The sequence below is a fragment of the Notothenia rossii genome (genome assembly GCF_949606895.1).
Source record: "Notothenia rossii genome assembly, chromosome: 7".
Lineage (NCBI taxonomy): Eukaryota > Metazoa > Chordata > Actinopteri > Perciformes > Nototheniidae > Notothenia > Notothenia rossii.
This window is the reverse complement of record NC_136905.1, coordinates 38231839-38254737: the sequence shown is the minus strand read 5'-3', so window position 1 is coordinate 38254737 and position 22899 is coordinate 38231839. Positions and strand designations below refer to the sequence as shown.

The 22899-nt window shown below is 40.2% G+C and overlaps 1 protein-coding gene across 1 annotated transcript in view; it reads left to right on the top strand.

Moving 5' to 3' along the window:
* Positions 1-22899, top strand: part of LOC307046687 (uncharacterized protein) — a 69310-nt gene that overhangs the window by 26907 nt on the left and 19504 nt on the right. The gene's annotated exons all lie outside the window — the stretch shown is intronic.

Sequence of the window (22899 nt, the reverse complement as noted above, 5' to 3'; positions counted from 1 at the left end):
TTAAAAACTTGAAAAATATTCCTCCAAGTACATTTAGAACAGATACAAAATGTGCGATTAATTTGCGATTAATCGCGATTAACTATGGACAATCATGCGATTAATCGCGATTAAATATTTTAATCGACTGACAGCCCTAATAATTACACCACAATAAGGTTTTACTATCACAGTGCACTAAGATTTGTGACAAATTGTAAAGCACTTACGCATCACTGTACACTGTAAACCAAGGCGGTTTTGCCAACACTTACTGTACGGAGGCTCAGTCACTGGTACATTTTCATTTACAAAGCCATGTTGGATAAAGTACCATCTTATATCTGCTCCCTGAGCTCTCGGCAAATTGAAAGTACTTATTGCCTGAGATCTCAGCTGTGGTTTTATTAAATGTGCCAAGTGCTAGGACTGTCTTAGGGAAGAAACCTTTTAGATGTGCAGCTCCACTAACTTGGAACAGTCTGCATAAAGAATGGAAAATTACCAAGCTGGTACCACTACATGTTTTTAAAGCTTGGTTGGATGCTCCACAATCAGATGCTGTTGGTACCTGTACATGTGGATAGATATGTAAATTGTAATCCCTGTAATTTTTGCTGTATGATGTCCTTTTGTTGTTCTGTTGTTTATGTTTTTATGTCTTCATGTGGAACCTACTGCTGCAGGTCTCTCTTGAAAAATAGATCATTGATCTTAATGGGATTTTACCTGGATAAATAAAGGTTTTGAATTGAATGTCGAGCATTAACTGCAATTCACTCAAATGCATAAACTGGAGAATAATTATGTTACAAGTATTACAGAAAACATATCCAAGTGTAACAAACATCCAGTATTAACCTTACTGTTTTTTACGAACAGTAACCAACTAATCATTTTCCTAAAGTGCATATTTATTCCAAACTCAAAATATATATACATATATATATATATGTAATAAAACATAATGCACAATGGTACACAGTATCCAAACTCTTTAGGCACTGGTCAGAGGCATTCATGTAAAGCAGATCACCAGAATCCAATACTGGTAAAAACGTTGCAGAGATCAGATGTTTCCTTGTCTGAAAGGAGAAACCTAATTTTAAAACAACATTTTCAGTGTGTGACTTGAAAGATAAGTTCTGATCAATAATAAAACCTAGATATGTGTATGTAGTGACCCTTTCAATGTCAATGTCAGTCCCTTGAACAGTACAAATGTTGGGGAGAAAAGAAGTTAACTTTTTGCCATTTGAGAATATCATGAGTTTGGAGTTGTCTGCATTTAATACTAACTTGAGGTTGAGATAAATGGGATGGAATAACATCAAAGGCAGACTGGAGGAAATCAAGACTTTGCTCTAGAAGAGGATGAACAATAAATAATAGTATCATCTGCATAAAAATGGAAAGCAGCATTTGAAAAATTATTAGAGATTATTTACGTATATGGTGAAATTATTGGTCCTAATATGGAACCTTGGCGCACACCCTTTCAAATCAAATCAAATCAATCAAATCAAGTTTTATTTATATAGCACATTTATAAACGATTTTTGGTCGAGCCGAAGTGCTGTACAAATAATAAAAATACCCTACAGAAAAGACATTTTACAGCTAATACAACAGCAGTTTGTTCAGAATATCAGTATGAGAAGAAAACGACACCCTCTGTCCTTAGACCCTCACATCATACAAGGAAAAACTTCAAGAGAAAACCCACAGTTTAAAGGGAAAAATGGGAGACACCTCGGGGAGAGCAACAGAGGAGGGATCCCTCTCCCAGGACGGACAGACGTGCAATAGATGCCGTAGAAGAGAATAATACATTTTACAACATAGGCAGACCGAATGTTAGGAAATGCATGCGTCTATAATAATAGGATGAATCCACGAAGATGTCAACAATCCTGTGGGAGCCTTCAGGGAGGCAGCACGACGAGACCCAGGCAGGACCGCAGAGACAGGTTCAGCCACGACCCGAAGTCCACGACTTAATCCAGAACTCAGCATAGAGGATCCAGGATGCGGGACCACAGCAAGAGGATCAGCCTCGACTCAAGATCCCAGCGTCGATATAGACACAAAAGAAGAACAATTTGGCTGGGTTAATCGGAACATGAGAATACACAGATACAGACAGACAGAAGGAAGAACAAGCACTCCCTTTGGAGTGATTTTTTTTTTAATATAGAAGTTAAATGCATCAATCTGGTGCACTTTGAGAGCAAAATGAAGAGATATATGGATACCTCTCAACATCCATATGAAACAACTGTAAACAGATTTACTTTGTCTTTATGGATTCGATTGTGGACTCGATTGTGATTGCTGCACATTATCCCTTACTTAATAAATACTTTTTTTGATAATCTATTATATAGAAAAGTATATCATATTGATATATAATATATAATTTATTGATAATATATAATATAATCAAATATAACAATCAAAACGAAATAAGTAGTATTAAGTATTAGGGCTAAGAAAATATTGTACATGTGAAATAGTTGTATGTATTGATTTAAATTGACATCCATCCGCTAAGAAAAATAGTCCGTTGTTACTGTTTGAACTAATGTACCAACGGCACTGAACATATTACATATTACCTACCATATTACGTTATATACTTCTTACCTTCAATTTCTCTTTGTCTTTGTTTTTCTTCAAGTCTGTATTGTATTTCTTCAAGTTTTTATCTTGTTGGTCGAATGCACTTAAGCGTCAGCTAAATGCAATGTAATGTAATGATAAAAAAAAACCTCTATACTCTACCTCATTCACACCAACGCAACTCCGGTTCAAGCTCCGTGCTAGAGCTTTTCAGGTTCAGAACCGGTTCTTCGGTTTAGCACTGGCTCTTTTCACACCGCCCAGAGTCCGACTGGTAATCATAGCTGGTAATGCTTCATTGCGTCATCGTTTGCGTCATGACGTAACCGTTTGCGTGCCTGCTTCATAAAGCCAAACCGTGCGGATGAAATCAGTTGCATTCATTTCTTATGGCTCTATCTGCAGCTTTTCCCGTGTCATTTCTGTGGTTTGGACTATATTCTTATAAAAAAGTGTACTCGTGTCAATAAAAAATTTTTTAAAACACAACTGCTTCCGAGGTCGTTCTTATTTCTTAAGGTGGACTGAACCATGAGTGTGGAGTAACGTTGTATCTTTCATTTAAATGAACTGTAACCTTCACCCAGGTATGTAACAGCTGTTTTCAAATGAACACGTGAAGTAAAGTTTAATATTTATAGTTTTTATGCTCAGGTTCCACCTTAACACGCAGACACGTTGCTTCGCCATGAGCAGAAACCTTTATATATACAGTCTATGGCAGAAACACTGAAACTCTGAAACTCTTGTTAAGTTTCTCCATCGTTGTGTACAAACTGGATAAAACGCAGGCTTTTTGTTGTTGTTCAGGAGTTGATCCTGTCTCTGCCCCCGCCTCGACGTAAGCGTGACGTATGTGGTGCTTTTGCTCTGGCCGGACAATTTGTTGGTGCTTGAAACGAACCGGATTCCGGAGCTAAGAGGCTGCTCCGCTGCGGTGTGAAGAGGAAAACCCGGTGCTTTTCAAGCTCCAGCTCCGAACCGGCCCTGAAACACCGTTGGTGTGAATGAGGTATCTTACGTCGAGGCGGGGGCAGGGGCAGGGGCAGGGATAGGGATTCCTCCCATTTCGTTTCGTAAGAGGATAACCAAAGTGAACAGCGCTTCAATACAATCGGCCATTGTTGTTGTAATGTGTCGATGTGAGGGATTTCCGCGCGGTTTGGATTTTATGAAGCAGGCACGTAAACGGTGACGTCATGACGCAGCAGCGGCAGTTCTGGGCGGTGTGAACAGAGCAGGAGCAGAAAAGGGAAACCGGAGCTGAACCAGAAAAGCTCCCGCTCGGAGCTAGAAAGGGAAAAGCGCTGGTGTGAAAGCCGCAATGAGTACTACTCTCTCTACCATGCTATGCGAGCATTCACCTACTGAGTTGCATAAACGTAAACGGCCAATCGGGGCGAGCCCAGTCTATAGAGAGGCGAAGTCCCTCCCCTTCCGGGAGCCTCCATGGAACCCCGGAAGCGGAAAATTATACATTGAAGTCAATGGAGAGAGAAAAGTTATCTTTTGATCCCGTTTGAATTGTGCCACGAATGACACATATGATGTTTGTCAATCTTAAACAATCATTTCCATGTACAAAAAGTCACAGTTTGTCGTAAAACTGTTGAAATATAAGACTATGAAAAATACGTAACTAGAAAGACTACAAATCCCAAATCGCATTCTGGGTCGCGTAAGTGATGTCATAGGCGATAATGCTCCAAGACTGGTTGCGACTCGCAATTAAAGCAAAGAAGAAGAAGAAGATCTCATAACTGATTTATTCCCTCCAATAAATATAAGAGATTGCTCCAATAAATTCACTTTTACAAGATGCCTGTGTGCTTTGTACCAGGTTGTAATCACAAAAGTGATCATTCCACTTGCTCGTTCTATCGCTTCCGTCTGGTGAAAGGACCAGGACCAAACATATCAGGTAATATACATGTTTTGCATAGACCATAGTCAAGTTAGCTACCTAGCTAGTAGCGAGCACGTTAGTTAGCACAGGGCTGCCAACGCATTGAGCGTGACGGCCCGTCCACACACAGGCATGAAAAAATCTTTCAAAGCTTCCTCCATTCACTTGAATGGGGTGACGTAGAAGATTTGTAATCTTCGCCGAACTGCATTGTGGGGAGCGGAGCATGGCTTCAAAAGTTGAGCAATGTTCAACTTTTGATGCTCCCGATGCTTTCGAAGCTGGCATCAGCCAATCAAATCCCGTTTATGCAAATCCCGCCAGTACAAGCGCTAGCCAATCAAACCGCGTGCAAGCTGCAATATTCCAAATGAGAAATTACGGTAGCAAATCACCCGGTTCTTTACGACCAGAACTATTTACCGGGATACAAACCGGAAGAACCAGGCATGGAGGGAGGTGGCAGAGACAGTGGGTGAAACTGGTAGGTTTTCGCCTGTTTGGGGAGTTTATATCCAGTTTACTTCGTTTTAACATTGCTATTGCTTTGTATGTCGGGGGCGGGAGACTCATGTGATTGGTTGTTGGTCGTGTTGCTCACAAAAAATCGCCAAGCTTCAGACATGCCCAGCATCAAGATTTTTCAAGATTTTTTTCATGTCTGTGTGTGGACGGGCCATATCTCACGCACTCGCGCCACACTTGCCTTTCCTCACGCTAAGTTTTCGTCCAAAATAAATGTATATAAATATAAAAAAAAGTGAAGGAACAGCAAACCAAGCAGTATACGAAATGAGACGATCTTCTGGCTTAGTTCAGTAAAGTTGGAACGATATTGCGAGATTCTGATTTCACGGATCAATAACTCATTAAAAAAACGTTATTCAGATACAAATGATGTCTCCTAAGTACCGTGGTAAGGTTGACAACGAACTACAATCACATTTTGATATGAAAAAGCCAATATGCGCCGTCCTCCGAGCTGGACATATTGGTCTCTATTCGCAGCCGGAGAAGAAACGAGTGCTCAGGGACCGTCTGCAAAGTGCAACTCCGAAAAAAGAGAATACAATAATATTCAATCAGTATTATACAGCTTATTACTACCAAACTCACTACACACATCAATAGTCTCCTGTGTGTCATACTACAGCAAGGAGTTTGGAAGAATATGCTTTTTAATAATTTTGGGGAATATTTATAATGTAACATCTTCAATAACTATGGCATCATCTTAAATAACTTCACTATTATAAAGTAGCCTATATTTCTACCAAACTCACTATTTGCATTATTATTATTAGCATCTGATTAGCTAGCTGCACTAACGGATATTAGAAGCTGTTTCTAAAACATTGAGAGTGAGTGCTCTCTCCTGTCAGACTGAGAGATAACTACAGCTCAGTGAGGTAAGGGACTCTCTGAGTGTTTAGTTAACTTTAGTCTAGTTATCTCAGTTGGTGTCAAACGTTTTGGTCACCATTTATGAGAGTAAAAGTAACAGTTATGAAATACTATATGACAGTAAAACAAGAATGAAGTTTAAAAGGGGAGTGATTTGTAAAATATCCATAAAGAAAAAGAAAATCTGTTTAGTTATGTTTCATATGGGTTTTGAGAGAAGTACCATAGATCTCTTAATTTTGCTCTCAAAGTGCACCAGATTGATGCATTTAACTTCAATATTTAAAAAAAAAATCTTCCCGGGGGATCATGCCCCCGGACCCCCCTAGACGAGGTGAGGACCGCCCCCCCCCACTTATAAAATAGCACTCTACCTCTGCTTACACCTATATGCCATTTTATATGCTGTGAGCTGATTATCGAATATCGAGCCTTCATTGTAAGAGTCTCGGGTACACTGTGTATGTGCGTATTCCACTGTAGCGCCCCGTACATTAATTGGAAACCCTAGTTTGTACATGTTCAATACATTTGTAACACTGTACACATGATCGTTTCTTTTTTCGGTTCACCAAAAAAAAAAAAATCTCATTCCAAGCTGAACTCAAATGTTGGCAGCCCTGGTTAGCATGACATTACATTACTTAGCCTTGTCATTTGTCAAAATGTTAAACACAGACCCCAGACATAAGTCTCTGGGCGGGCCTTTGATTTACCAGGGCGGGCCCACCCCGAAACTTACATTTCCCGGGAAATCTGAATTGTCAACGGGGGGTGCTGTTCGACGCTCGAGATTTGTCAACGGGGGGTGAGGGAGGCGCTCGTGAATTGTTGTTACGGAAACAGAGGGGTTTTAGGTCATAGATTTTAGGTCGCCATAAGGCTGTTGACGGTCTTATTATACATCCATTGGTTGGTTTTGTGGCACATTTGTAACGCTGTCCCAACTTGGGCAAGCTTAGCACGCAGGCAAACTTGAGGAGCGCACACAGGGTGGAGTGAGGTTGAGCGATGGAGAGAAAGGGAGAGAGAGAGAGAGATTGAACGAGGCAGAGAGCGTGTGCGGCGGTCTGCTTGCGCACAGAGCCGGTGAGAGAGCCGGCTTGAGAGTCCATTTCTCAATTGATTGCCAGCCTCCCTTATCCCTGGCTGGCTTGCTAGCTCGTTGGTAACGTAACTGATTTATTCTAATGTGCCTGCATCTGGCGCTGAGTTGCCATATTCTTTTCATGAACCACTTCCTGATATCCATTGTTGCAGATAAATATAAATTATAATAGCCAAACTAACCTAGCAAGAGTAAACTGACAGGCTGCTGTGCCGCATCTCACTCGAAAACCCAAACGACTCAACCCAGCGAAAAACCAGTCTCGCGCGCAGCCTTTCATTCAGAATTTCAAAGCAAAATAAAAAAATGATATTAAACTAATCTTTCAACATAGTTTAAAACAAAAATAAATATTAGGACAAAGCCCTACAAATAACAACAATAAACATAATAATAAAACAATTAAAATGTTGTATTCAGCCCTGATTAAAACAGCAGGCCCAAATCCTGGATGGGCGGGCCATGATGCCGGGTCTGGTTAAACAGTAAGAGTAGTCATGGTAAGTATTTTGTTAAACATTTGAAGAGTAGCCTATCGCCCCCTCCACCAGGTGCTAAGGGGGTGGGAGGTAGGCAAACGCCACATTAGCATCGGGGATCTTTTCTACTTAATGCTATCTGAAAGACAGTAGTTGAGTGATTACTGAGAGAAAATTATTAAAACAGTTAATTATTCAGTGTTGTTACTTTAAAGTGTTGTAAGTAGTATTATTCATCCCGCTTCAATCACATTAGTATGCATATAAAGTGACAGGTGCTGTGACAGGTCACACCTCTCCCTACTTATGCTAATGAGCTAAGTCCCGCCTCCCCTTTGTTCGAGGTGTGAGATCTCAAGTAGGTGTGATATCCCAAGTAGGTGTGAGATCCGTCGATAGGAGGGGGGTGATGTGTATTCACAGGTGTGAAAAGCCCCCACTGTTGCGCCTTATGGTGTATAATAAAAACAAATTCAATCACATTAGTATGCATAAAAAGTGACAGGTGGGCCCGCCCCCAAGTCTATTAAAACAAAATGCCGCTTCCATCACATTAGTATGCATAAAAGTGACAGAAGGGCCCGCCCCAATTATGTGATTTCAGAAGACCGAGGGGGTGGAGTGAGATAAAAAAAAAAGAACCCCGTGCAGATAAAAAGCCAGTCATTTCCAATCATCAAGTCATCTTTCCAAAAAGAAAAAATGGCCAAGAGACGCCTCGATATGGGTTTAATCAGCGAGACGCCTGTGACAACTTACCGCCATCCGTCCGGAGCGCCAATCAAGAAACGGATGCAGTATCTGTGCCGGGTTCAAACACCTCCGGTCGAAGATCTTGAAGAAAAATGGCTTCTGGAAAATGAAAATGTTTGGGGATACGTATTCAACTATATGGCGAATGAACTGCATTTCTACAATCTGAAGAATGGAGAAACGTATGGACCCCACAGTGTTAAAGCGACGTTGACCTCAACAGATTGGGCTGTGTTAACTCTGGTGTCTTCCAGAGATCTCCACGCAACCATTGTATCGGAAGAAGTAGTGCATCAAGAAAATACTCTGAAACCAGCGGTGTACATGATATTTGCAACAAAAAGCAAAGAAACGCAAACAAAAAGCGAGATCAAAGAAGAGTTTTCATCGTTACCCCTTAATGTGGAGGAAGAAGAAGGAAATATCCCGCCGCCGCCAGAAGTGAAAAGAGTCCTGACAAGCACCGTCTGGGAAACTAAAAGCGGACCATCTGGGCGATGGTATCACCGCGCAAGCCGTTTGCTGACGCAGGGGGGAGGGGTTCTCTCTAAAACACAGTGTCCTGCCATCTCTCTCTGTTTCTGCTGATGTGTAAAATATACAAAATAACGTTTTATATACTTACTCTCTTGTTAAAAGGTGATGAAGTTTGTAGCGTAAGCCAGCCATCAGTGTTTTAGTTTTAAGGATCGAAGGATCCAATGTATTTTTAAATGGAACAGAAATAGAAATAGTCTCCCAGTGCAAGTATCTTGAACAGAGAGTGTCATATTGGACTCGCTCTTGACTTTTTAAGAAACATATCCAGAAAGTATCCAATACCATGAAATTCAACTTGCAACATTTTAAACAAATTATACCTTTTTCTTAACTGTCAATGCTGCAAAGTCATACCTCCACTGTATGATTCTATCCCACATTGAATACTGTTTTACAAACTGGTCGTTTGCTTGTGCCAAACACCTGAAACCCATAGAACAGCTGTTCAAGAGAGCTATCCAGGTGTTTGACAGAAAGCCACAGTCATACCACCACTGTACCATCCTTGAATATGCTGCTCATGCTCTTTCTGCATATCATGTATTTATTTTTGCTGTATGTATATATATAAATGTCATGTTCTTATATGCTGTATGTGACGGGGCTATAGATGGAAATTAGCTCAGAGATAAAATCCGGCTCATTTACACTTGTAAGCATTATATTTGTTTTAAAGTGTTCATCAATGTGCACTACGGTAGCCCTGAAGAAAATTAAACATTAAAATATGTTATCGATGTCCCCATTCCCAGTTTGTTTTGGGAATAATTGCGATGTTTACTTTGTTTTTGGTAGCTCTTAACAAAACAGAATTTTTGTAAAAGACTGCGACTCTAAAAGGCAAGTTTGTGATTTTAACACTGTTTCGATGAAACAATACATTATACAATATTACGACTTTTTGCCATATTTTTAACACAATCTTTTTTTTGGGTTGTAGGGCTTCAAGATATTTTGCATATCATGCATAAACACGGTGTCATCTTTTCCTTGAAACTGACGTGCTGCCCGTTTTACAAAACAAGTTATTTTTCTGCTTCTTCATCCTCTGAATTGAACACCCCAGCCCCTCTTCCTTCAGCCAGCACAACAAGAATCAAGGTGGATCTGTGAAATGAAACACCTCTTCCCAAAGCGTGACTTCCCTATTGAGAGCATGCGTCTAGGGCAGTAGGGTCTAAAGTTTAAACACGGGTCACCAACCTTTTTGTCACCGAGGGCTACTTCAAGGGTACTGAGTGATACGAAGGGCTACTTGTTTGATACAAACTTCCTGAATAACATAATTGCACGGTTCACCTTTAACGATAATATTATTATTAATAATAATCAGAATACACATTAATTTACTGTTTGTGAAGGAGTGTCTGATCACATGTTAATGTTAATTATTCCTCACAATAATTATTAACAATGATTTACCATTGCTATAGCAACCCCATTGTTTTGTTATGAAAATGTATCTATATTTATACACATTCTCGCGAGATCTATCAGGGGTCGTTGTAATGATGCGTTCACACCGGACGCGACTTCGCTCTAATCCCTCGAGTTTCACCGCTGCTGCCAGCTGTGTTTACTCGCATCATTCAAACAAGACGCGCTGGCTCGGGAGCTACAACTACAACAAAATGAACATATTTTACCGTTTTTAAATTGTAATACACGTTTCTAAATGATGCCGAAGTAACAACATACTGATACCGTTTAGTAAAAACCATGAATTAATGCTTGACAAGTCTGCAGACAAGACGGCAGGCGAAAAACCTTTTAAAATGCTTGTTTTCTGAATTGGGTCGACCAGGCTAAGCTAACGTTGTATATGCTCATTCCACACTCATAACAACGGCCTACAGACATAAATAAACCAGCGACTGTATTCGCCATGACACAGACAGTCTGTGGTTTGTACTTGTTTAACTTTTGTCCAGTTTTTTGAAAAGATATGAGGAGCTGTGATCTCTGTTTGCTAACTGCTAACAGCTAACTGCTGATGTTTTCTGGTTGAACGTCAGTGGCAGGCTGAGATCCTCACCACTGCTGTGTGTGTGTGTGTGTGTGTGTGTGTGTGTGTGTGTGTGTGTGTGTGTGTGTGTGTGTGTGTGTGTGTGTGTGTGTGTGTGTGTGTGTGTGTGTGTGTGTGTGTGTGTGTGTGTGTGTGTGTGTGTGTGTGTGTGTGTGTGTGTGTGTGTGATGAGGCCCATGATCGTAGCTGCTCATGCTAGCTTGTCTCAGCTAAAGGTGGAACGGAGATTTGGTGAGTGGAGTTCAACTCTGAACCTATCTGGGGTCAGAGTTCAATTTCACGCACCAAATCTCCATTTCACTTACATACAAAATGTGTGCTTTTAACATTTTATATTCAATATTGTCATTTTAAAAATAAAAATGTATTCAATAATTGTTTTAGACGGCGCTCCATGGTGACTTGTGCTATTTTTAGAACATGCACGCGGGCGACCAATTTCCCCCCTGCGGGCGACTTAGTGCCCGCGGGCACCGCGTTGGCTACTCCTGGTCTAAACCAATTGGCCAGATATACTAACATGCAGAACGTATGGTATGTTTGAAGACTAACCATTTATCCAGTTCAAGCTGTCTTTAAGATGTGACATTGCGCTCTGACTATCCCCCGTAAAATCGTGACAAACTATTACTTATTCTTAAATTTGACCTCTTGCTGCTTGGTTGAAAATGATAGATGAAAAAATAACTTTAAAAAAAAAGACTCAAACAGCGAGGGACATTATACTGGTGAAAAAACTCTCAACAACGATGTTCAGTAAAGGATCAATCAAAATCGAAGGATCCAATGTATTTTTAAATGGAGCAGAAATAGAACTAGTCTCCCAGTGCAAGTATCTTGAACAGGGAGTGTCATATTGGAACTCGCACTTGACTTTTTAAGAAACATATCCAGAAAGTATCCAATACCATGAAATTCAACTTGCAACACTTTAAACAAATTAGACGATTTTTCTTAACTGTCAATGCTGCAAAGTCATACCTCCACTGTATGATTCTATCCCACATTGAATACTGTTTTACAAACTGGTCGTTTGCTTGTGCCACACACCTGAAACCCATAGAACAGCTGTTCAAGAGAGCTATCCAGGTGTTTGATAGAAAGCCACAGTCATACCACCACTGTACCATCCTTGAAAATCACAATTTCTTGAGTTTTTTACATTTTTATGTCTTTTAAAAGTATGTGTTTTAAAAAAAATAATATTTACATGGGCTGGCCCCCCTCCCCTTGGGGGAATTCATCCACAGAAAACACACTGGACGCAGCACTAGGTCAGAAACCAGAGGAGACTGTGAAGTCCACCACAGACGGACCACCTTTAGACAAAATGTCCTCTCCATTAAAGGCAGCTCATTGTGGAATAGCCCCCCAACTGAGATACGGGATTGTCCCACTCTCAATAGTTTTAAAGGTCAACTTAAAGAATGGTTGAGCAACAAACAGACGTGTAATCACCGCTAAATAAATGTAATTTAACACAGGGGTATCTCCTCTTGCACTTTATGTAGCGCTTTTATCTTATCTTGCACTTTATATATCATAGCTGCTACATTGTACTGCCATGTGGTAAATGCTTGTATGCTGCTCATGCTCTTTCTGCATATCATCTATTTTATTTTTGCTGTATATATATATATACATGTCATGTTCTTATATGCTGTATGTGACGGGACTACAGATGGAAATTAGCTCAAAGCTAAAATCCGGCTCATTTACACTTGTAAGCATTATTTTTGTTTTAAAGTGTTCATCTATGTGCACTATGGTAGCCCTGAAGAAAATTAAACATTAAAATATGTTATCGATGTCCCCATTCCCAGTTTGTTTTGGGAATAATTGCGATGTTTACTATGTTTTGGTAGCTCTTAACAAACAGAATTTTTGTAAAAGACTGCGACTCTAAAAGGCAAGTTTGTGATTTTAACACTGTTTCAATGAAACAATACATTATACAATATTACGACTTTTTGCCATATTTTTAACACAATATACTTGTACCTTTTTGTTTTGTGGTTGTAGGGCTTCAAGATATTTTGCATGTCATGCATGTCATCTTTTCCTTCAAACTGACGTGCTGCCCGTTTTACAAAACAAGTTATTTTTCTGCTTCTTCATACTCTGAATTTTCCTCCCCCCGTCCCTCTTCCTTCAGCCAGCACAACAAGAATCAAGGTGGATCTGTGAAATGAAACACCTCTTCCCAAAGCGTGACTTCCCTATTGAGAGCATGCGTCTAGGGCAGTAGGGTCTAAACCAATTGGCCAGATATACTAACATGCAGAACGTACGGTATGTTTGAAGACTAACCATTTATCCAGTTCAAGCTGTCTTTAAGATGTGACATTCGCTCTGACTATTTCCCGTAAAATGGTGACAAACTATTACTTATTCTTAAATTTGACCTCTTGCTGCTTGGTTGAAAATGATAGTTGAAAAATAACTTTAAAAAAAAAAGACTCAAACAGCGAGGGACATTATACTGGTGAAAAAAACTCTCAATTCTACAGATGACTCCCCCTCCACTCAACGCAATAAGTCCCTCCCTCCACTCAGCAAAGCATCTAAAACTAAGGACCCCACTAAGACGACAGTTTGAAAACTAGCTATGGATCTGAGAAAAAACAAAAAATAATATAATATGCTTGTGTGCTAGTATGGTTTTTGAATAAACACATCATTATTTTAAAAAGTCGATTATTTGACTTTTTAAAATAATGATGTGTTTATTCAAAAACCATACTAGCACACAAGCCTGTTTTTTGTGTTTTCGGTGTTTCTGTGTGTCGGTGTTTCAGTGTTTTTGTATTTTCGTGTTTTTGTGTTTCTGTGTTTTCTGTGTTTTCTGTGTTTCTGTGGTTCTGTGTTTCTGTGTTTTCTGTGTTTCTGTGTGTCGGTGTTTCTGTGTTTTTGTGTTTCTGTGTTTCTGTGTTTTCTTTGTGTCTGTGTTTATGTGTTTCTGTGTTTCTGTGTTTTTTTGTTTCTGTGTTTCTGTGGTTCTGTGGTTCTGTGTCTCGGTGTGTCTGTGTTTCAGTGTTTTTGTGTTTTTGTGTTTCTGTGTTTCTGTGTTTCTCTGTGTTTTTGTGTTTCTGTGTTTCTGTGTTTCTGTGGTTCTGTGTCTCGGTGTTTCAGTGTTTTTGTGTTTTTGTGTTTTTGTGTTTCTGTGTTTCTGTGTTTTCTGTGTTTCTGTGTTTCCATGTTTCTGTGTTTCTGTGTTTCTGTGTCTCTGTGGTTCTGTGTTTCTGTGTTTCTGTAGTTCTGTGTCTCTGTGTTTCGGTGTTTCTGTGTGTCGGTGTTTCAGTGTTTCTGTGTTTTTTCAGTGTTTCAGTGGTTTCAGTGTTTTCTATGTTTCTGTGTTTCTGTGTTTCCATGTTTCTGTGTTTCTGTGGGGGTATAATACACACGTTTCAATACACATGTATCATACATCTTCACTGTTACCCTCCCCTTGTTATAATGAAGACAACAGTGCATGTGAAGGACTGTAATACACATGTATCAGACACGCTCCCCTTGCTATAATGAAGACAACAGTTTTTAAAATGTAAAAAACACTTTTTTTAATTTTTAAAAAAAAATGTCGTATTTACATTTAAACATTTTCACACACAAAATCAATAGTTATACTGATTGTAACATCCCCAGGACCGTCTCCAGCTTAGAATTCCCCAGATTACTGGAAATATCATGATGGAGTTTTTTCACTTCAGTCAAAATATTCATGTGTATCCTGTTTTTGACACAAAGATGCATTACATCTACAAACAGAGCATACAATGAGAGCACATGATACACTTTTGATGTTTGTTTCATTTCTTTGGTAATGTTACAGAATGTTTCGGAAAATGAAGATTCCAGGACCACTTTAAATGTTTCGTTTACAATCATTTCCCAATGACCAGGAATAGTACTGCCAGAACGAACGATATCCAAAATGTCTTCTAGTTTACAGACTTCAGCCATTCTGTTTACACGGGGATCACTATTCACTCTGTTTTCAATCGTCCTCATCACCACACTTATTAAAAGGGTATTGACTACATTCTGATCAATATATACCGAGCGTTTTGCATAGTAGTTCCCCATTTTTATTTTACTTTCAAGAAAAAGTCAATGTATCGAAAAAGAAAAAATCCCTGGCTTCAACCAACCGCAGGTTATTAGTCTTCTTCTCCATCCAACTCGGCATGGATCTTTTCAAGTCTCTCCTTGAGGCGTCTACAATTTTTGAGATTGTGCAGAAAAGCCTCCGAAGCGCCTTGGATCCTCCAATCATCCGTGAAAATTTCTTTATCAATAAGAGTCTGGTCGATCTCAGTAATGAAGTCGGTGAGCCAGAGTCTTTTCATTAACGCGTTGTAATTGTTTCTGAAGAAAAAATCGGGCATGTCATTCATACAATCGTGTTGCCTCTGGCCGGGGTGACTGACTCGGCATCCGTTGCATATTTCTTCTCTGTACCGATGTATCACCCCCTCCACAATATCAACCAACACTGATTTCACTGTGTCCATAAACAGAGACGTCTTGGCCCAAGGAGCAAAATAAGCAGCAGTAGTACTGCAAGATTTGGGTGTCCAGAATGGTGGTGATGATGGTAGTCCAGGAGTTTGTTCCTGGCTGCACCTCACGGGGGGAGACTTGGTTTTTCTCAGATCCATAGCTAGTTTTCAAACTGTCGTCTTAGTGGGGTCCTTAGTTTTAGATGCTTTGCTGAGTGGAGGGAGGGACTTATTGCGTTGAGTGGAGGGGGAGTCATCTGTAGAATTGAGAGTTTTTTTCACCAGTATAATGTCCCTCGCTGTTTGAGTCTTTTTTTTTTAAAGTTATTTTTCAACTATAATTTTCAACCAAGCAGCAAGAGGTCAAATTTAAGAATAAGTAATAGTTTGTCACCATTTTACGGGAAACAGTCAGAGCGCAATGTCACATCTTAAACACAGCTTGAACTGGATAAATGGTTAGTCTTGAAACATACCGTACGTTCTGCATGTTAGTTTATCTGGCCAATTGGTTTAGACCCTACTGCCCTAGACGCATGCTCTCAATAGGGAAGTCACGCTTTGGGAAGAGGTGTTTCATTTCACAGATCCACCTTGATTCTTGTTGTGCTGGCTGAAGGAAGAGGGACGGGGGGAGGAAAATTCAGAGGATGAAGAAGCAGAAAAATAACTTGTTTTGTAAAACGGGCAGCACGTCAGTTTGAAGGAAAAGATGACACCGTGTTTATGCATGACATGCAAAATATCTTGAAGCCCTACAACCACAAAAAAAAAAAGGTACAAGTATATTGTGTTAAAAATATGGCAAAAAGTCGTAATATTGTAAAATGTATTGTTTCATCGAAACAGTGTTAAAATCACAAACTTGCCTTTTAGAGTCGCAGTCTTTTACAAAAATTCTGTTTGTTAAGAGCTACCAAAACATAGTAAACATCGCAATTATTCCCAAAACAAACTGGGAATGGGGACATCGATAACATATTTTAATGTTTAATTTTCTTCAGGGCTACCGTAGTGCACATTGATGAACACTTTAAAACAAAAATAATGCTTACAAGTGTAAATGAGCCGGATTTTAGCTTTGAGCTAATTTCCATCTGTAGCCCCGTCCCATACAGCATATAAGAACATGACATTTATATATATATATACAGCAAAAATAAAATACATGATATGCAGAAAGAGCATGAGCAGCATACAAGCATTTACCACATTGCAGTACAATGTAGCAGCTATGATATATAAAGTGCAAGATAAGATAAAAGCGCTACATAAAGTGCAAGAGGAGATACCCCTGTGTTAAAGTGCATTTATTTAGCGGTGATTACACGTCTTTTTGTTGCTCAACCATTCTTTAAGTTGACCTTTAAAACTATTGAGAGTGGGACAATCCCGTATCTCAGTTGGGGGGCTATTCCACAATGAGCTGCCTTTAATGGAGAGGACATTTTGTCCAAAGGTGGTCCGTCTGTGGTGGACTTCACAGTCTCCTCTGGTTTCTGACCTAGTGCTGCGTCCAGTGTGTTTTCTGTGGATGAATTCCCCCAAGGGGAGGGGGGCCAGCCCATGTAAATATTTTTTTTTTTTAAAAACACATACGTTTAAAAGACATAAAAATGTAAAAAACGCAAGAAATTGTGATTTTCAAGGATGGTACAGTGGTGGTATGACTGTGGCTTTCTGTCAAACACCTGGATAGCTCTCTTGAACAGCTGTTCTATGGGTTTCAGGTGTGTGGCACAAGCAAACGACCAGTTTGTAAAACAGTATTCAATGTGGGATAGAATCATACAGTGGAGGTATGACTTTGCAGCATTGACAGTTAAGAAAAGGTCTAATTTGTTTAAAATGTTGCAAGTTGAATTGAATGGTATTGGATACTTTCTGGATATGTTTCTTAAAAAGTCAAGTGCGAGTTCCAATATGACACTCCCTGTTCAAGATACTTGCACTGGGAGACTAGTTCTATTTCTGCTCCATTTAAAAATACATTGGATCCTTCGATTTTGATTGATCGTTTACTGAACATCGTTGTTGAGAGTTTTTTCACCAGTATAATGTCCCTCGCTGTTTGAGTCTTTTTTTTTAAAGTTATTTTTTCATCTATCATTTTCAACCAAGCCTTGAACTGGATAAATGGTTAGTCTTCAAACATACCATACGTTCTGCATGTTAGTATATCTGGCCAATTGGTTTAGACCCTACTGCCCTAGACGCATGCTCTCAATAGGGAAGTCACGCTTTGGGAAGAGATGTTTCATTTCACAGATCCACCTTGATTCTTGTTGTGCTGGCTGAAGGAAGAGGGACGGGGGAGGTAAATTCAGAGTATGAAGAAGCAGAAAAATAACTTGTTTTGTAAAACGGGCAGCACGTCAGTTTCAAGGAAAAGATGACCACCCCCTCGGTCTTCTGACATCACATAATTGTAGCGGGCCCTTCTGTCACTTTTATGCATACTAATATGATGGAAGCGGCATTTTGTTTTAATAGACTTGGGGGCGGGCCCACCTGTCACTTTTTATGCATACTAATGTGATTGAAACTTTTTTTATTATACACCATAAGGCGCAACAGTGGGGGCTTTTCACACCTGTGAATACACATCACCCCCCTCCTATCGACGGATCTAACACCTACTTGGGATATCACACCTACTTGAGATCTCACACCTCGAACAAAGGGGAGGCGGGACTTAGCTCATTAGCATAAGTAGGCAGAGGTGTGACCTGTCACAGCACCTGTCACTTTATATGCATACTAATGTGATTGAAGCGGGATGAATAATACTGCCGTTGTATACTGACCTTTTTCTCTTTTATTTTCTTTACCTCACCTGTAACTGCTGAGACCCTGAGGAACATGCACACTGGACTGACCTGCTCTGGCAACCTGATTTCCACTGTACGTAATAGTATTTGGTTATGGTATATTATTTATATACATCAAAGGCACAATGCACCCCCCAGAGACACACATGTATTGAGTGTGATATTTTGCATTGGTCATGTGAAATCATCTTTACATACTAGAAAACTGTAGGAGCGGCAACTTGTTTTGAAATCAAATTTTTTATGTCCGATAATAAAGTTGATCTGTTTTCTTTATTCTTCTCTCTTCCCAGCTCCATCCATCACCATTCTCTGTTCCTGCAGGTCCTGCTTGCTAATCAATGCTCATATTTTTTTACACAATTACAAATAAAGTCAATGTATTGTATGACATGAAGTTGTGCTTCATTCTGAGTCAATAATAAATTAATTCTGCCTTCAACTGCAAAATTATTGTGGACTGCACCGACATCCATGTAGCTGTAAGATGAACCAAGCAAAGCTGACATACTCAACATACAGCTGTGCTCTTAAGTTTACATGAAGAATTTGTGAAATATTGGTAATAACAGGTTTAAATGATTATTAGTAATTAATTATATAATTTTCTCATTGTAGACGAGCAGACAGGGAGCCAGATGAGAAAAGCAGAATATGCAGCTGCCATTTTCCACATGGAAAAGAGAAAGGGCAAAGTGTATTTGAGTGGACAAAAGAGAAAGGGAGCTTAGCTGTTAATCAGTCCAGGGAACTGAAAACTACTAACTCCACTAACCCACTGAAAAACAGTCTGTAGAGATTTAAAGGCGTAGTTGTAGTTCAGTCCAACGTTTCATTTGGATTCATTTGACAACAGTCAACTATTTTCATAAAGAATATATATATTTTTCAAATTCAAAGTCAACTTTATTGTCAATCTTACTAAGTTTGTGTTTATAGACAGAGGGATCAAAAAGACGTTTCCAACAATCCCAAATACGAAAAATGTAATTATACAATTTACAGATATGTATACAAATATATATATCCTATATACACCATCATGTATAATGATGGTGTATGATGTAGAAGGAAGTGTGGTAGATAACAAGTAAATATAGAGTTACATACAGATCCATGTTACAGCAAAAGATGGAATAACTAAGAAGCACGCAGTATAATAATAATTACATGCAACAATTAAATAACTGCTCAGCATTTCCACCACAATCCCAATCTGCTGTGTCCTGTTTTCCTCCCCTCTGCATAACACCCCATCACACATACGAAACACAACGCAGAGTCCGAGGGTGTTAAGAGTATGTTTATTTAAATGTCCTCCTCTCTACTGGCCAACACAGGGAGCATATGCTCGGTGTAGAATTGTTCCAGCAACGCGGAGTGTTGCGTTCATGGTCTGTACTAGTGTAGGAATTTGGCTACGGGAGGCTGGGCCACTCGGGAGTTGGTTCTGGGCCGCATCTGGCCCGCGGGCCGCCAGTTGAATAGGCCTGGGCTACCTGAATCTCTGAAATGTACTATATTCCTAAATATGCTATTGCTACACTTTATGGCAAAAATTGCACTTTTCTGTTGGTCTTGGTTAAGTACCACCTTGAAAAAAATTAACAATGTTTTGTTGCTTAAGCTTTTGTATTCAGTCATTATTCAATGGTATACTAAAATCCATGTGAAAAAAACTGCTTCTCACTGTTCTCAGGTCAAATATTTATATGTGATTAAAAATGCGATTAATTTCGATTAATTAATTACAAAGCCTCTAATTAATTAGATTAATGTTTTTAATCGAGTCCCGGCCCTAGTAATTTTGCTTTTATGGATTTCAATGGAAACACTTCTGGGTACTTTGTGGCATAATCTGTTATGACCAGCATGTACCGGTTTCCCCCCTTGCTTCTCTCAACAGGACCAACAATGTCCATCCCAAGGCGCTCAAATGGTGCCAATGATGGGTAAAGGCTGGAGGGGAGCTCTGGAGGGGGTTCTAGCAGATGTTATTTGGCACTGAGGACAACTTCTGCAGAATTGAGTGACCTCTCTTTGCAGGCCAGGCCGCGTCTATCGTTTTTCCAACCAAGTTTAGATCCCACTTCCGCATTACGCAAGCATCGACGCGGCGTTACGTCTCAGCATCAACCTGGCGTTACATCCCTATGGTTACATCACTGCCTCACGCGGCACACCCGCGAAATCTGAATCTGACAAGCAAAATACCGTCCTTTTAAACTCCGCATAATTTACAATACACAATATAATAGTGCTTCTTTGTCAATATGACTGACGACCACACGTATGCAGTGCTGAGGTAATGTTAATTCATCATTTAATACCTCCTGCAGTTGATGCAAACAGGTAAGTGGATCATGCAATTTGGGATTGTATCCTGGGACTTCAGCATTCAGCAGTCCCCTGTTCCTACCTCAGCCCTCCCACTGTCCCAGCCTTCACCTGGTGAGACATATACACGAATTAAAAGGCATGATTATTACACAGTCAACCCTTATTCAGAGTGCCTAATAAATGTATATATTTTTTTACAGTGCAGATTTGGGCGTTTTTGGGACCATCGGGGGGGTGCTAGTGGAGTATGAAGCCCTCTGTATCGCGAATGTCAACGGTCAACTTGGTGGGCGGTACCCTGGAAAGCAATCTCTGCGTGAGAAATACAAGGTGTGGCGTGTGAGCGTGTGAATGGAGTGAAATGCGTGTGTCTCACGCCAAATGCGTGAGACTTGAGAGCTCTGTATATATATATATATAGCGAAGCTTGCAGCATTTTTTATAAACAGCATTTTTGTTAACAGAGGATCAACAAAAATTACAAAGAAAAGCACACCATGGTCCGCCGAGGTAGTTACGACGTTCCTACACTTTATTGCAGATGACAAGATCCAGCGGGAGCTCGACGGGACAACTCGCAATATGAAAGTATTTCAGGAGGTCTCTACACTGATGTGCGGAAGCGGTTACTCGAGCACTGTCTTGCAGTGTAGGGAAAAACTGAAAAAGATGAAGAGTGAGTATCGCGTAATGAAGGACAACAACAACACGAGTGGTGCCAGTAGGAAAAACTGGAAGTGGTTTGACCTAATGGACACCATTTACGGCCTTAGACCGGCTAGCGTTGGGAGGGAGGGAGGGAGGTCTGGACTCAGCAACGGCGCTACTGGAGGCTCTGCATGGTAAGTTGTTGCTAACACTCTGTTATTTGCTTGAAAGCGTTGTGTCCCTATCTGTTCTAAAGCTAACTTCTAACAAAAAAGTCTATTTTATCCTTACATTTATGTTAGAGAACCCATGCTTTTATGGAGCCCCGAAGGCTAGCTAGCTAGCTAAGGCAGATAGCAAACAATATCTCTAGCTAATGCTAACACCATACGTGCCATTGTTTACGTTCAGTTTTTCTTTTCTATAGTTGTTGTTGCTATTTTAGTATTGTGCTGCAGTAGTTTGTGGAATTAACAAGTCATGTTTCTGTTCTAGATGATTACATTGGGGACTAGCGAGGAGGAACAGTCCTGAACAACGTCCTTCGCATCAACTCCAACAGAACAAACTCCAACTGGACCACAGACACCAACGCCGAGCGCCAGCTCGACACCGCAGCGTGTGGTTCTAGGTAAGAAATAGGCTGGAATTGTGACTTTTTTAAAACTTTAGATCATTGTGGAGTCTATTTTTATATAACATTACAAGACTGATTCTTATTATTACATTATGGGCTTATTGTGCTCATGAGATTGCTATGACTATAGAATAAATAGACACAATCACTAATCCCAGGTTCTGATGGATTAGATACCAACGAGGGGAATAGTCAGAAGAAAGTTTAGCTTGCAACATTGAAAGTAGCAAGGTCGAGTGCAGAGACTGAGAGAACACAAAGAGGTAGTCAGAACAGCACATCGCACCGGCCTTCACTTTGTATGGGAGCCGCGCTCCCGCGCGAAGCTAGGAAGCAACATTATGGTTTCCCACTATATCTGAAGAAACGTTAGAGAAAACAAATTAGCATGATGGTGCCAGAGTAGGGAGGGACTTCCACAGGCCGTTCAAATGCTGATTGGAGGATCGTGTTGCCAAGAGACTCTATCTGAGTCTGCGCACCAGCCAAAGAGAACCAAGTCTAAACCATGGTATCTCTTCAGCTAGTCTTGACCAATCATAAATGTACGGGCAACGCCCTGTGTAATAAAATGTATTGTCGCACGAGGTTCCAGGCTCTTGACGAATTTGGTGGTTACAGATTACAGCTTTGCTGCCTGTGATTCCCAAAGACGTGATGAGTCCTTGGCCAAGTGATATATATCTTTTGCTCTCTTTACAGTCAATAGTTAAACTTAGAAGTTGTCTGTCTTTCCTGGAATTCTGAACCCAACAAAATGGTGACCCACGACGTGATTCCAGAAAGACGATTGGGAACTCCCGTCTTCGAGTCCGAGGGACTTAAGGACGGCGGAGACCTCCTCCGGATTCCTATCAATACTCACAGGGCCAAAATCAAAGGTAAGCAGAAGCCTTTTGTATAACTACCAAAATTCTGCATAGGTAGAATAGGACTGTTAGAACTGTGAGTGTTGGTGGATGAACAGAGGAGGTAATGTAAAACATATGAGACAACTGAAGTGTGGGGGGAGCAAGGGATATATTTCTGATAAGCGTGCACATGGTTTAGGTGTCCGGAAACCTATGACAAAAATTAAAATTCAACATAAGACTTTGGTACCTATGTTAAGAATTAGTGATCGA